A 16901-nucleotide genomic window follows, 5' to 3' on the forward strand; every position below is an offset into this window, starting at 1 on the left:
TCATACAGGAACAGCTGATTAAGCTCTTTGTCCAGTTTTCTGATATCTTCAGCATTCTTATAAGAGTCAACATTCCCAGGTCCTTTGCAGCAACAAAATCCCCTTTGAGCCCCATTTTTGTTCCACCTTTCTTCTCTGTTGCTGTTATTAAATTATGCAATCAAAAGCAACTCAGGTAATGAACATGTTTACTTGGTTGTTAGCCCTATTTTACAATTCCTCCTTATGAGAGCTTAGGATAGATACTCAAGCTAATAACTAAAGGCAAAGCACGTAGAACCATTGTTTTCTGGCGTTTCCTCTTGCTTTGTCAAGGTCTTGTGCTCTAGAGCTAGCTCTCCTATCTATCCCAGGGCTGCTTGGTCAGAGATATCACCAACTCAGTGGAAGAGCCTTCCTACATCAATCAAAATCAACACAATCTCTCAGATACCTTAGTCAGATATTCTGATCTATGCATACTCTCAATTGGTATTTTCTCAGATCACTCTAAGCTATGTTATGCTGACAGCTGAGGCTAATTAGAAGAGATAATAATATACAAGAAGATTTTAAAGACCCAAAGGCAATGTACTAATCATATCAATCACTTCAGTAGCCAAAACACAACACAGGAAGATAGATATGCCAGGAAATGGAAAGAGGCAAACATCTAAGATAAAGAAGAGAAAACTAAAACTGTCTCTCCACAGAAATGTCCCAAACCAACAAAAACTCAAGAAGTGCAAAACATGAGAAATCTGAATACAAAATTGGTGAGACCTTATTTCCAGAAAATAGACAATATACTTAAACAACAATGAGTAAAATTAACAACATAGATGGGTGGCACTGGCAAAGACACAAAGACATATTATGCTCCTTTAAATATAAACTAAAAGATTCTAAACTAAATCAAACTTAAGAAATCACTGACCAGCATTCATCTGATAAACTTCAGTTCTTTTTTTTTTTGTTTTGTTTTTTTGTTTTTTGTACCACCGCCCGGCTACACTTCAGTTCTTTATCCTTTACCAATAATAGAAAATTGCTTGGGTGAGGAGGGCTGTTCCACCAAAATTGGAAAGATTCACTTAAAACCTTCTCATATCTTAACTTTGTAGAAAATAGTTTTGACTACTAAAAAAATTTCCTGATCTTATAGTAATAAAAGTCTATTAGGATCACTTAGACACCATTTGCTCCCCCTGATTGATGACTACATGTAAGTCTGCAATCAGAGTGAGGAAATGGAAACATTTAAAAACAAAAAGTAAGATAGCAGATTTTTAAAGAATCAGTGGACAATATGTTTTTCCTTGGATTCACCTTCTTACTTAGCTTCTTTAGGTTCACCGATTGTAGACTGCGTGGTCCTTATTTATGGCTAGAAACCAATTATGAGTGAGTACATCCCATATTCATCTTTTTGGGTCTGGGATACCTCACTCAGGATAGTGTTTTCTATTTCCATCCATTTGCATGCAAAATTCGAGAAGTCATTGTTTTTTACCGCAGCGTAGTACTCTAGCGTGTATATATTCCATACTTTCTTTATCCATTCTTCCATTGAAGGGCATCTAGGTTGTTTCCAGGTTCTGGCTATTACAAATAATACTGCTATGAACATAGTTGAACAAATGCTTTTGTCATTTTTTTTAAATATTTGTTTATTTTATTTATTATGTATACAATATTCTGTCTGCATGTATGCCTGCAGGCCAGAAGAGGGCATCAGATCTCATTACAGATGGTTGTGGGCCACCATGTGGTTGCCGGGAATTGAACTCAGGACCTTTGGAAGAGCAGGCAGTGCTCTTAACCACTGAGCCATTTCTCCAGCCCTGCTTTTGTCATTTGATAGAGCATCTCTTGGGTATATTCCCAAGAGTGGTATTGCTGGGTCCAGGGGTAAGTTGATCCCGAATTTCCTGAGAAGCCGAAACACTGACTTCCACAGTGGTTGCACAAGATTGCATTCCCACTAGCAATGGATGAGGATACCCATTCCTCCACAGCCTCTCCAGCAAAGGTTATCCTTGGGGGTTTTGATCCTACTTAATGTGCTGGCTTTGTGGGAGCCTAGCCAGTTTGGATGTTCACCTTCCTAGATATGGACGGAGGGGGGAGGACCTAGGACTTAACACAGGGCAGGGAACCCGGACTGCTCTGTGGACTGGAGAGGGAGGGGGAGAGAAGTGGGGGAAGGGGGAGAAGGGTGGGAGGAGGGGGAGAAGGGTGGGAGGAGGGGAAGGGAAATGGGAGGCTGGGAGGAGGTGGAAACTTGTTTTTTGTTTATGTTTTTTTTTTCTTCTTTTCGCAAAAAAAAAAAGAAAAAAAAAGAATCAGTGGACACCTAAAGCAACTTGTTTTACTCTAATTGCTTTATAGATCACAAGCACTTTTGAAAACAAGTTTATAGCTATTTTTTGCATATGTGCATGAGTGAGAATGTCTTCCATATGTACACAAGTAAGAAAAAAGATGGGTTCAGATGCCCTGGATCTGAACTGGTATATGAGCCTCGCAACTTGAATATAAGTATCTGAATTCAGGTCACCTCCAAAATGAATATGTGCTGAGCCACCTGCCAACATTCATAATAACTTTTATCCAATAAACCAAAAGTCTCTCACAGATTAACAACAAAAGAAACAAAACATAAATAAATAAATAAATAAATAAATAAATAAATACATGTAAATAAATGATCCTTAGAAACATGATGCATCAAAATTAAGATGATATGTATGGTAAATTTGCACCATAAATACAGTACAATGGCAATTCCCAATAATTTTTAACAAGAAAGCTGATTACAAAACTACATTCATGTTCACGCACTCATACTAATCAATGGGATTATGAAAAATTAGTGCACAGATTGACATAATATGACTTCTTTCTGGGTGGTGGTGGTACATACCTTTAATCCCAGCACTCAGGAGTCATAGACAGGAGGATCTCTGTGAGTTAGAAGCCAGCTTGGTCTACAGAGCAAGTTCCAGGACAGGCTCCATAGCTACAGAGAAACCATGTCTCAGGGGAAAAAAAATCACCACAACAAAGCTGATCGATCAAGAATGTGTATGGTTTTTGGGAAAGAATAAAGAGGATGGAGGAAAAGCCAAGAACAAAGGCAGGAAAATACAATCAGCTATTAACCAAAAGACCAAAGGAAACTCGTCAGGAAACGTGTGATCTTGACCAATGATACCCAGCTACCTATGATTCTGTGTATAGAAATTAAATAAAGACTTCACAATTTTCACAAAATATTTCAAAGTGACCCTTAAACTGTTGTTTCTGACACTCTAGCTACTGGTATTTCTTCCAGAGAGGCCCCATGCTCTAGAGCTCTCTCTGCAAAAGTGATAATCTCCTGCTATGGTTCTGCAGGCCTTTAGACCTCCTTGTGGTTTCAGGAAAACCCAGCCCCATTGATGCCCAATCTCAAAACAATATAGAATAAATTCTGCTTCCTGTCAAATGGATTATAGCACAAGGTATAGATTCTGCTATGTCTTCCTGCCCAATACCATACACACCTAAGAAACCTCTGCAGCTCAGAAACTCCCTTTGTCCCCTGGAACTAAACATCACTGAATCACACCACTGCAGCTGGTGGTAGCAGAAAGTTAGAAGCATTTTAATCACGTATTGCTAAAAGACAATCAACATCATCATAGTTCTACCAGCTTTTAAACTATTTCAAACATTTATAAGACAAACTTGAAAGTAGACTGCAATATTCAGAAGTTCTAGAAGCCAGATTATCAGTTTTCAAATCTGTCTTCCCACTGCACACCAAAAGCATGTACCTGTGTGTACGTTGGATAATGATATTACAAGCACTATAGACTACCAGGCCAGTGCTACAGAGTCTTCTTCTCCCAAGAAATCCATACACAGGGAGGCTCAGAAGACAAAGAGCCCTGACCAGGTCATTACATAGAGCAACAGAACCACAGCCTGGCTCATGGTCCATCCAAACCTCAGCAGAAATGACAGCTCAACAGACCTCCGCTGAACACACTACACTCACTATGTCATAGCTTGTGTGTGGTCTTCCTTACAACTCATCACAACAAAAGTAGAGAAGAATCCTGGAGAGAACCTGCAAGCTACCTGCCACTATTCTTCCTGATTGCTAAGACTTCCCAGAGTCCCTCATTGGCTAAGGCCTCCCTGCTGGGTCTCAGACTATAATCAGCTCCCTTAATGGGTGAGCAGAGATGAAATGACTCAGACAGCACAACACTTCCCGTTCTGCCTTTCCAGCCCAGTAGGCAGGGCCCTAGACCACAAAGTTTGTATTTTAGTAGACATTCATCCACTTTCCTAGAGCATACCCTGACCCTCATCCAAAGCACATTCCATCACACACTCAGTGTGCAGTGCAGCCAACCCATCGCCTCTCACCTGGGAAATGCTGCAGCCAAACACAGGTCACATTCACAACTGTTGTTAAAGAAAAATGAGCCATGAATTTGAAGTAATAAGGGGTCATGGTAAGGCTTGGGGACAGGAAAGAGACTGTGGATATGATATAATCTCAAAAAATTATTTTAAAAAGTTGAAACAGGCTTTATGGCCATGTGCTTCAGAAACTAGGGATTTATATAAGAGCACATCAAAGATTTTTTTAAACCTTTGATCTCAGGTTTTTTATATTTAAAACCAGTAAAATAACAGTCCTGTTAGGCAGGGCCATGTTTTACTCAATCTATTTTGGTTGAACTACTGCAACTATAGCAATTTGGTTTAATGAGAAGGTCAGTTCTTTATCCAGAGTCTTGAAAGCCCTGGCCACCGGGACATTTATGGAGCATCTAAAATTGATTACCTATTTCCTAATAAGGTAATTAGTACATAGTAGTAATAACAATTACTACTGTTAAAGTAGGTAAGTTCTCAACCCCTGTCCTGTCTCTCCCTTTCTGCACTGTGAATCTACCAGCTTCAAGCTTGACCTATATACTTAATTCTTGCACAGATCCCTCTTTATTTATAAGGAAGTACTTAAAGACAGAGATACTGGAGGTCACTCATTAGCTGGTCTATTCTTCCTTCTCACAGACCAGTCAAGGCCTGGTCCTGAAAAAGTTGCAGGACTGTCTGTCCAGCACTGGGCAGCAGAGGCAGCATTAGGTGTTTGAAGCGATTTTCAGTTACATAGCATGAGGCAACAGGATTATAAGCTCATAGTCTCCCACACCAGTATGGCAGAGCCTCTCCCTCCCCCAGGGAATCCACACTCAACAAAGCTCAGAGGCCAAGGGCCACTACCCAGGTCACCATACTAATTAACAGACCGTGTCTCGCTCATAGTCCACTCCTTTCCAAGCAGCTCTGACAGCTAGCCAACCTGTTCTTCTTAGTCTGGGGACAGTGAACCCCTACATTCACCATGGCATGGCTTTGTGGTCCTCCTTACAGCTCCCATCAGCAAAACAAGAGAATCCTGGGAAGAACCTGTAAGCTACCTACTACTGATGCTCCTGATTGCCAAGTAGAGTCCTTCATTAGCTAGAACCACCCAGCTGGGCTTCAAGACACTAGAAGTTACCATACTGTGTGAACAGAAATCAAATGTCTAAGAGAGCAAAAACCCTCCAGGTTTGTCCTTCCACACTAGGGCGAAACAAGACCCTAATCTTGGAAATTTGCAGTTTAGTACAATCCCCCATTCCCCCAGAGCACTGTCTGTTCCTCCTCCAAGGCACAGGGTCCTACTTGTACACATTCCATTACACAATCAATGTCAACAGTAGCCAACCTTTTACTTCGTAGCTGGGAGGTCCTGCAACCAAACAAAGGACACATTCAAACAGTAACTGTTAAACAAAAAGAGGCCATGGATTAGAACATGATAAAGGGCCCATGGAAACAGTTGGAAGCAAGAGAGAAATAATGAAAATAATGTAATTATGATATCAAAAAATATGGTTAAAAAGTTGAAACAACCCACCTGAAAGCTCTAGAAAAAAAAAGAAGCAGACTCACCTAGGAGGAGTAGAAGATTGGAAATAATCAAACTGAGGGCTGAAATCAACAAAATAGAAACACAGAAAACAATCCAAAGAATCAATGAAACAAAAAGCTGGTTCCTGGAGAAAATCAACAAGATTGATAAACCCCTATCCAAACTAATCAAACGGCAGAGAGAGAATACGCAAATTAATAAGATCAGAAATGAAAAGGGGGACATAACCACAGACACAGAGGAAATTCAGAGAATCATCAGATCTTATTACAAAAGCCTGTATAACACAAAACTGGAAAATGTAAAAGAAATGGACACTTTTTTAGATAAATACCATATACCAAAGTTACACCATGACCAGGTGAACAATCTAAACAGACCTGTTGGTCGCAAAGAATTAGAAGCTGTTATCAAAAACCTCCCTACCAAAAAAAGCCCAGGACCAGATGGTTTCAATGCGGAATTCTACCAGAACTTCCAAGAAGAGCTAATACCCATACTCCTTAATGTATTCCACAATATAGAAACAGAAGGGTCATTACCTAATTCCTTTTATGAAGCTACAGTTACTCTGATACCAAAACCACACAAAGACTCAACCAGGAAAGAGAATTACAGGCCAATCTCACTCATGAACATTGACGCAAAAATCCTCAACAAAATACTGGCAAACCGAATCCAAGAACACATTAGGAAAATTATCCATTATGATCAAGTAGGCTTCATTCCTGAGATGCAGGGCTGGTTCAACATACGAAAATCTATCAATGTAATCAAGCATATAAATAAACTGAAAGAAAATAACCATATGATCATCTCATTAGATGCTGAAAAAGCATTCGACAAAATTCAACATCCATTTATGTTAAAAGTCTTGGAGAGATTAGGGATACAAGGGTCATACCTAAATATAATAAAAGCTATATACAGCAAGCCGACAGCTAACATCAAATTAAATGGAGAGAAACTCAAAGCCATCCCGCTTAACTCAGGAACACGACAAGGATGTCCACTCTCTCCATACCTCTTCAATATAGTACTTGAAGTTCTAGCAATAGCAATAAGACAACATAATGGGATCAAGGGGATTCGAATTGGAAAGGAAGAAGTTAAACTTTCGTTATTCGCAGATGATATGATAGTGTACTTAAGTGACCCCCAAAACTCCACCAAAGAACTTTTACAGCTGATAAACAGCTTTAGTAATGTGGCAGGATACAAGATCAACTCCAAAAAATCAGTCGCCCTCTTATACACAAAGGATAGGGAAGCAGAGAGGGAAATCAGAGAAGCTTCACCATTCACGATAGCCACAAACAGCATTAAATATCTTGGGGTAAATCTAACCAAGGAAGTGAAAGATCTATTTGACAAGAACTTTAAGGCATTGAAGAAAGAAATTGAAGAGGATACCAAAAAATGGATGGATCTACCTTGCTCTTGGATTGGGAGGATCAACATAGTAAAAATGGCAACTCTACCTAAGGCAATTTATAGATTCAATGCAATCCCCATCAAGATCCCATCAAAATTCTTCACAGATCTGGAGAGGACAATAATCAACTTTATATGGAAAAACAAAAAACCCAGGATAGCCAAAACAATCCTATACAATAAAGGATCTTCTGGAGGCATTACCATCCCTGACTTCAAACTCTATTACAGAGCTACAGTAATGAAAACAGTGTGGTACTGGCATAAAAACAGAGAAGTCGACCAATGGAATCGTACAGAAGACCCGGATTTTAACCCACAAACCTATGAACACCTCATTTTTGATAAAGGTGCTAAAAGTATACAATGGAAGAAAGAAAGCATCTTCAACAAATGGTGCTGGCACAACTGGATGTCAACCTGTAGAAGAATGAAAATAGACCCACATCTTTCACCGTGCACAAAACTCAAGTCCAAATGGATTAAAGACCTCAATATCGGCCGGGCGGTGGTGGCGCACGCCTGTAATCCCAGCATTTGGGAGGCAGAGACAGGCGGATCTCTGTGAGTTCGAGGCCAGCCTGGTCTACCAAGGGAGTTCCAGGACAGGCTCCAAAGCTACAGAGAAACCCTGTCTCGAAAAACCAAAAAAAAAAAAAAAGACCTCAATATCAGCCCGAACACACTGAAAAGGATAGAAGAGAAAGTGGGAAATACCCTACAACAGATGGGCACAGGAGATCGCTTCCTATGTATAACCCCAGAAGCACAGACATTAAGAGCAACATTGAATAAATGGGACCTACTAAAACTGAGAAGCTTCTGCAAAGCAAAGGACACTGTCACTAAGACACAAAGGCAACCTACTGACTGGGAGAAGATCTTCACCAACCCCTCAACAGACAAAGGTCTGATCTCCAAAATATATAGAGAACTCAAGAAACTAGACTTTAAAATGCTAATTAACCCAATTAAAAAATGGGGCACTGATCTGAACAGAGAATTCTCAACAGAAGAAGTTCAAATGGCCAAAAGACACTTAAGGTCATGCTCAACTTCCTTAGCGATCAGGGAAATGCAAATCAAAACAACTTTGAGATATCATCTTACACCTGTGAGAATGGCTAAAGTCAAAAACACCAACGATAACCTTTGCTGGAGAGGCTGTGGAGGAAGGGGTACCCTCATCCATTGCTGGTGGGAATGCAATCTTGTGCAACCACTATGGAAGTCAGTGTTTCGGTTTCTTAGGAAATTCGGGATCAACCTACCCCTGGACCCAGCAATACCACTCTTGGGAATATACCCAAGAGATGCCCTATCATATGACAAAAGCATTTGTTCAACTATGTTCATAGCAGTATTATTTGTAATAGCCAGAACCTGGAAACAACCTAGATGCCCTTCAATGGAAGAATGGATGAAGAAAGTATGGAATATCTACACATTAGAGTACTACTCAGCGGTAAAAAACAATGACTTCTCGAATTTTGCATGCAAATGGATGGAAATAGAAAACACTATCCTGAGTGAGGTATCCCAGACCCAAAAAGATGAACATGGGATATACTCACTCATAATTGGTTTCTAGCCATAAATAAGGGTCACGGAGTCTACAATAGGTGAATCTAAAGAAGCTAAGTAAGAAGGGGAACCCAAGGAAAAACATATAGTTATCCTCTTGGCTAAGGGAAGTAGACAAAATTGCCGGGGAGAAAATTGGGATCTTGGGGTGGGGTGGGTTGGGGGTAAGGGGAGATGGGGAGAGAAAAGTTAGAAGGGAAGGAGGTCGGGCCTTGGGAAAGCAGGAGGATTGGGATAAAGGAAGGTTGGACAGGGGAGCACGGAACCACAATTCTTAGTTAAGGGAACCACTTTAGGGTTGGCAAGAGACCTGACCCTAGAGGGGCTCCCAGGTGCCCAAGCTGAGGTCCCCAGTTAGTTCCTTGGGCAGTTGAGAATAGGGAACCTGAAATGACCCTATCCTTGAGCAATACTGACGAATATCTTGCATATCACCATAGAACCTTCATCTGGTGATGGATGGAGATAGAGACAGAGACCCACACTGGAGCACTGGACTGAACTCCCAAAGTCCCAATGAGGAGCAGAAGGAGGGAGAACATGAGCAAAGAAGTCGGGACCACGAGGGATGCACCCACGCACTGAGACAGTGGAGCTGATCTATTGAGAGCTCACCAAGACCAGCTGGACTGTGACTGAAAAAAGCATGGGATAAAACTGGACTCTCTGAACATGGCGAACAATGAGGGCTGATGAGACGCAAAGGACAATGGAACGGGGGTTTGATCCTACGTAATGTGATGGCTTTGTGGGAGCCCAGCCAGTTTGGATGTTCACCTTCCTTGATATGGACGGAGGTGGGAGGTCCTAGGTCTTACTTACCACAGGGCAGAAATCCCTGACTGCTCTTTGGACTGGAGAGGGAGGGGGAAAGGAGTGGGGGGAGGGGGAGAAGGGTGGGAGGAGGGGGCATAGGGTGGGAGGAGGGGGAGGGAAATGGGAGGCTGGGAGGAGGTGGAAACTTGTTTTTTTTTTTTTTCTCTCCTTTTCTCAATAAAAAAAAAAAAGTTGAAACAAGCTTCATGGTCATGTGCTCCAGAGACTAGGGATCTGTATAAGAGCACACCAAGTACATCTCACGTCATTGCTCTCGGGGTATAGTCATGTAAGGCAGGACCACACCATTTTATCCAGTTCTTCTAGTTTGCTTGAACTAATGTTGAAAGACCCCCGGTGAGGGGAGACTCTCACTCAAGTCTCGGGATAACAGGACCCCCACCAAAACTCAAGAGAGACATCCTTGCTGCAATCACACAAGGCTTTAATCGAAACGAGAACCAGTGCACTGGTGCCAAGACTCATAACCCAAGCAGGGGAAGAGTTCGACCCCGAGTGACCGCGAGAAGTGATTTTTAAGGGAAGAAACCACAGCCCAGTTAACTGGAATTGGCAGGGTGTGTGTCACAGAAAATTCCGAAAATACCAGTGAAGAACACAAAGGGACAACTCCCTGCCTCCCAGGACCACTCCCAAGGTCATAATCAGCAAGTTCTTAAAACACAGTACAATGGGGGAAAACTCCCTGTTTCTCAAGATTATTCTCAAGATTACAGCCTAACTTTAACTTCAGCTAGTTCCTGAAACACAGTCACCAAACTGGCTAATGCTAGATTCCTGATTCTTCTCTTCCTGGTTAGATTTTTGGCTATTTTCTTCCTGCTGGGGGGGGGGGGGGGGGGACCTGGATTTATCCAGGGCTTTCTTTGGGGATACCTGGAGTTATCCAGGCCTTTCACTGTAACTACAGTAATTTCGTTTAATAAGTTTGAATTTTATACCGATTCTTGAAGGCATGGTCTGTGGGGTGTCACTACTCTTGCTAATGTCCACTACTGTCACAGCAGAAAAGCTTTCACCCTCTTTACTGTCCATCCTTTTCTTTTGTGACTATGCTTGCTTTACAGTTGGTCAGTGAAATAAATTCTTACACAGGTCCTACTTCACTTATAAATTCACAATAAAATATGGAGAAGTTGGAGGATACTCTTTCACTAATCTATTTCTCCTTCCCACAGACCAGTCAAGCTCCAGCTTGGAAGGAGTTGTAGGACTGTCTTTCCAGCACTGGGTAGCAGAAGCAGGATTAGGTGTTCAAAGCAATTCTCAGTTACATAGTGTGAGGGAAGCCTGAGCTACAGGAGATATTAATATAAACCAGCTGTTCTCAGTCTTCCTAATGTTGTGATCTTTTAAAACAGTTTAGCATTGGACTGTTACTTTATACAGGAAATACTGTTTATAAGCTCCACAGAATTAACTCCAGAGGGATCCTAAACCTAAATAGTAAATGTTCAAGGTGCAGAACTTCTGGAACAGAAGTTCTTTGTGACTTTGGCAAATCTATGTTTCATTGCGACAAGATAAGCACCAAGGGAGCCCGCATTTCACAGGGAAGTCACAGCAATGGTATTTCAAAGCACAGTCCCATTCCCAAATCTCTAACAGGCGCAGTAAAGATAGTGAAGTTACTCAGAGGCTGACAGCCACTCGGAAATTTCAAAGAACATGCAGAATCACGCGGAATCGCGCAGACCCTGCTGGGGCATGCAGGACCAGCAGGACCAGGCAGAAACAGGATGAACTCTGCATCTGGTCAATGGCTCCCACATGGCTAGAGGAGGACACAGCACACTGTCTCCAAGGCTCAACTAGCCGCCTCTCCCGGTCTGAGAATAGCCCCAAGCTCACCACATCATGGTTTTCCAACTTGCCCATGCTCCTTGCTCAGCTTCCTGCACTCACAGCAGAGCACACAAAACCACCGGTGCGGACTTGTCCTCAAAGTCAAGCTTGAAAAAGGCTGCTGAGGCCGCCGCCGCCGCTGAGGCCACTGCTGCCGCTGCCACGGCCGCCTCTGGAAGAATCTTGCAAAACTTCTGACTTGCAGGTCACCTGGAGGGCCTGATTGGCTAGTGAGGCCTGAGTGACAAGAGCACCTCCCATAGAGTCCTACTCTGCTTAAAGACACAGCTCAGCAGGGTGGTGACAGTGGAGGTGCAGGCCTCTAATTCCAGCACGTGGGGGGCAGAGGTAGGTGAATCTCTTTGATTTCTAGTCCAGCCTGGTCTACAAGAACTAGTTACAGGAAAGCTCCAAAGCTACAGAGAAACCCAGTCTCGAAAGACAATAGATAATAGAAGATAGATAGATAGATAGATAGATAGATAGATAGATAGATAGATAGATAGATAGAGATATATCTACAAGAGCTAGTTCCAGAACAGGTTAGAAAGGTGCAGAGAAACCCTGTCTCTAAAAACTAAAGGTAAAAATAAAATAAAATAAAAAATTAAAGATTGAAAAAAAGAGAAAGAAATCTACAAATGCTAGTTCCAGGAAAGGCTCCAAAGCTACAGAGAAATCCTGTCTTGAAAAACAAAAAATTAATTAATTAACTAATTAAATAAAAATCTAGAAAATAAAAATTAAAGACACAGCTCAATGGTTCCTGAGCCTGCCTTTCATCCCAAACAACTTTTCTAGTTCAGCAGAGATGCATTTCCATAGCATGTGCCCCTGGCTCTAATAGCAGACCCTGCTGTCTTCCTGATCTCCACAGGCACTTTCCATTCTTCTCCTTGACACAATGTGGCTATCTAGCTCATACAGGCCACAATATACTATGTCCCTGTCCCACAGGTGGAAGGATGTCTAGAATATTAACAGCTAAAGGGAGATTTAAAGATACAAAAGGAGATATTTGTTATTGTGAGACCCTCACCCTGTGGGGGCCAGCCATGAAAGCTAAGTCTGGGCAGCTCATCCAAAGGAAGTTCTTTACTTCCAACCATTATCACCTGGGACTCTGGCCATCAGTGAATTTAAATGGAGTCTGGAGTCTCAATAGTTTACTTTGAGACAATGCCTGGCAGGGCGAGATTACCCAACCCCTACCCAAGAGCAGACCATTCAAAGGAAATTCCTAGCTTTCCAAGCACTGTAGATAGAAACACCGACCAGCACTTACCAGGACACCCCTAGACAAATGTTAGCCACACAGGGGTCCTGAACCTCAGAGATTCCTCACTGTAATGTTCTCTCTTTTAAGAGAGAAGCCAAGGCCACTCACTCTCCCATTCCACCTGAGGAGCTCTTCCTTCCTGCTTGCAGGCTTAGTCTCTTTTTTTGTTTGTTTGTTTTTTTGTTTTTTCGAGACAGGGTTTCTCTGTGTTTTTGGAGCCTGTCCTGGAACTAGCTCTTGTAGACCACACTGGTCTCGAACTCACAGAGATCCGCCTGCCTCTGCCTCCCGAGTGCTGGGATTAAAGGTGTGCACCACCACCACCCAGCTTTATTCTCTCTTTTTTTCCACCTCCCTCTCCCTACTTCTCCCCTTCCCCTGCTTCTGTCTCCCCCTTCTCTCTTTCTGCTCTTCTCCCCCTTTTCCCTTCCTCCTCATAATCCACCAAATAAATTTCAACCTCACTGTGCATGGTGTGCCTATCCATCTGTCTCTGACCTGCTGCCACCATATGGCTCACCACTGGGGACCAGCCACCTTCAGAGACCTGTGGCATTGTCTCATGCTCTCTCCCTGCCTGGGACTGGCTGCTTTGGGACCCGCTGCCCACTGCCTGCAGCCATTGGGATTCTTGCACCAATTTTTAATAATCTGTTACACTCACCCCCACCTTTACTACTATAAAACCCTATTCTAATTGAGCTCCAGACTCTCCAGTTATTCCAATACCTTGTACATGTGGAAAGACCGAGTTTGCAAACTTGATTAAAATAAAGGCTCTTTGCATTTTCATATGGGACTCAGTCTCCTTTGTTGGCTTTTGTGGGGACCTACGGATTTGGACAGAACACACCCCTCATTCTCAAAAGGGATGAGAAGAAATTTCCTAGCAAAATGTTTTAAAATTAGAAACTAGCTTCAAGTTCCCTTTTTTTTTTATTAAGAAAAGAAGAAAAAAAAACATAAACAAAAAACAAGTTTCCACCTCCTCCCAGCCTCCCATTTCCCTCCCCCTCCTCCCACCCTTCTCCCCCTCCTCCCACGCTTCTCCCCCTCCCCCCACTCCTCTCCCCCTCCCTCTCCAGTCCACAGAGCAGTCCGGGTTCCCTGCCCAGTGGTAAGTCCTAGGTCCTCCCCCCTCCGTCCATATCTAGGAAGGTGAATATCCAAACTGGCTAGGCTTCCACAAAGCCAGCACATTAAGTAGGATCAAAACCCCGTGCCATTGTCCTTGGCGTCTCATCAGCCCTCATTGTTCGCCATGTTCAGAGAGTCCGGTTTTATCCCATGCTTTTTCGGTCACAGTCCAGCTGGCCTTGGTGAGCTCCCAGTAGATCAGCTCCACTGTCTCAGTGGGTGGGTGCATGCCTCGTGGTCCCGACTTCTTTGCTCATGTTCTCCCTCCTTCTGCTCCTCATTGGGACTTTGGGAGTTCAGTCCAGTGCTCATGTGTGGGTCTCTGTCTCTATCTCTATCCATCACCAGATGAAGGTTCTATGATGATATGCAAGATATTCGTCAGTATTGCTCTAGGATAGGGTCATTTCAGGTTCCCAATCCTCAGCTGCCCAAGGAACTAACTGGGAACCTCATCTTGGGCACTTGGGAGCCCCTCTAGGGTCAAATCTCTTGCCCACCCTAAAGTGGCTCCCTTAACTAAGAATTGTGGTTCCGTGCTCCCCTATCCACCTTTCCTTTATCCCAATTCTCCTGATTCCCCAAGTCCCCCCTCCTTCCCTTCTACCTTTTCTCTCCCCATCTCCCCTTACCCCCATCCCACCCCACCCCCAAGATCCTAATTTTCTCCCCAGCAATTTGGTCTACTTCCCTTAGTTCCCTTTAAGATAGTGGCCTCCCCTCCCATTTGTGAAATTCCAAAGCACAAGGACACCTGGCCACCTGGCTGGTGGAGACTGATGAAGATGGCCTGATTTAGGGGCAGGGTAGCCTTGCTTTGAAAACAAAGAACAAGCTGAATAAACAGGATGGGAAAGGGAGCAAAATCTCACACCCATGTCAAACCCCTGTGATGGCTTAAGGGTTAGCTTGTTGTCTATACCTTTAAAAAAGCAAACCCAACAGAGGGACTCCGAACTCCTCTCTACCTTGCTGTGATGGAGTGTTGGAGACAGTTCCGAACTAGTTAGTATTACACTAATTCTAAACCTTGCTTATTGCAGTCTGGGTTTCTCTGGTTTCTGGTGGTCTCTCTGGGGGTTGTAATCTGGGCACAGCAGGTATTTGAGGCCATACTGAGGGCACATGAACTGAAGGCAATTTTTACCTGGTTGTCACAGGAACTTCAGATAACCAGGAAAGAAAAACAAGAACTAGATCACAGATTAAAAACAGATAAGAAGTCTTTCTCCTACCAGAAAGCTACATGATGATTCCCTTCCTTTGGAGTTTCATTCCTGAAATTCGGAACAAACTGTTGGCAAATGGATAATAACAAAGAGTAGTCATCAGGGAAAGTTGAATACTTAGAGAATAATGAGACTAGGAAAAAAGTGTTTGAACACTAATGCCATCACATCTTCCTCAATGGGCAGGTGAAAAAAACCCACAGCAGCATTATGCAAAGTTGTCTCCATGAATAAGACTGGTAGAATGAATCTCTCCATGTATATAAAAAGTGGATTTATTAGACTGTCTTACAAGCTGTGGTCCAGGTAATCCAAAAATGACTGCCTAACAATAAAAATTTGAAGAGTCTAGTAGTTAAGTTCATGAGGCTGAATATCTCAGCTGGTCTTCAGTGTATACCAGAATTGCAAGGAAGTAAGCTCCAATGCTGGTAAAGGAATCAACTTGGTAGCCAGAGCTAGGGCAAGCAGGCAAAGAGAAAGTTACCTTTATCAATAATGAGGAGTCCAGGAATAAAATATAGAAATTAAGGGTCTATTCCAGAAATACAGAAATGTAAAGTTTTAAGCCCAAACACATTATGGAGAGAGAGAGAGAGAGAGAGAGAGAGAGAGAGAGAGAGAGAGAGAGCTGGCAGCCACTGTTAACCTTTAACAAACACTTTCTGCCTTAAGAGCAGACATTCTGGCAGCCACTGTGTACAGAGGTAACCTTTTCCAGCTAGGCAGGTACTAGCAAAAAGGTTAGCTTCTAGCTATTGCCTCTATGGAACCCTCTGCTTGTATTCTTCTAATTTTTAACTGTCCCTTTATGTAACTCTACTCTCTGCCTTACATTCTCTCAGGCACAGTGAAAAGTGGCTGTGCCAGCCTCTAACTTTCACAAACATTCTAAGTTAGCATTCTAATGTTCTAGAAACAAAAGTTGCAAAACTAACAATGGAAGGTGACATCAAGCCTGACCTCAAGGTTGTAAAAGCTCTTTGACACACACCTGGTGCTGGTGCTTCACTTTACTGTAGGAAGAGGCTCCAAACAAGCCCCCAAGGCCACAGATTTAGAAGCTGATCTCTGGCTGTGGTCATTGCTATAGGTGACAAGCTTTGTGTGCCCATGGTGGTTTTATTTTTCTCTAGAATAAAGCTTGCTTCTGGTCTAATGGATTTGGTGGTCTATCCCAACATCATTGTGCGACCACCAAACACAACAAATATCCTTTATATATGTAGGTGACTACCTGAAAGTGTGATCCGGATTTAAGGCAGATCTTATTCTTTGTCTCATTGGTTCTTTTTGTTGTTGTTGAAACAGGGTTTTTTTTTTTTTTTTTTTTTTTTTTTTTTTTTTTGTGAATCCCTGGAATTCATTTCTGTAGATAAGGCTGGCCTCAAACTCCAAAAATCTGGCTGTTTTAGCCTTCTGAGTGCTGGGGTTAGATGTGCAGACAACAACCAAGCATCTGAAGGTGGATATTGCCTCAAATGATCCAGATTAAAGACAGGTCTTTAATTTCAAAACCTTTAGAAATATCCCTCAATGTTATACCCATTGGGTTTTAGTTAATTCCAGATATAGTCGATATGACTTCCAA

At 42.6% G+C, this 16901-nt stretch overlaps 1 pseudogene; it reads right to left on the minus strand.

Annotated features, from left to right (window-relative positions):
• The window catches only part of LOC121433481, a 29963-nt pseudogene extending 18169 nt beyond the window's left edge, over positions 1-11794 (minus strand).
• Positions 11795-16901: the final 5107 nt, after the last annotated feature.

This window comes from Microtus oregoni, unplaced genomic scaffold, assembly GCF_018167655.1.
Source record: "Microtus oregoni isolate MIOR12 unplaced genomic scaffold, Mior012 000038F_ref0000394, whole genome shotgun sequence".
Taxonomy (NCBI): Eukaryota; Metazoa; Chordata; class Mammalia; order Rodentia; family Cricetidae; genus Microtus; species Microtus oregoni.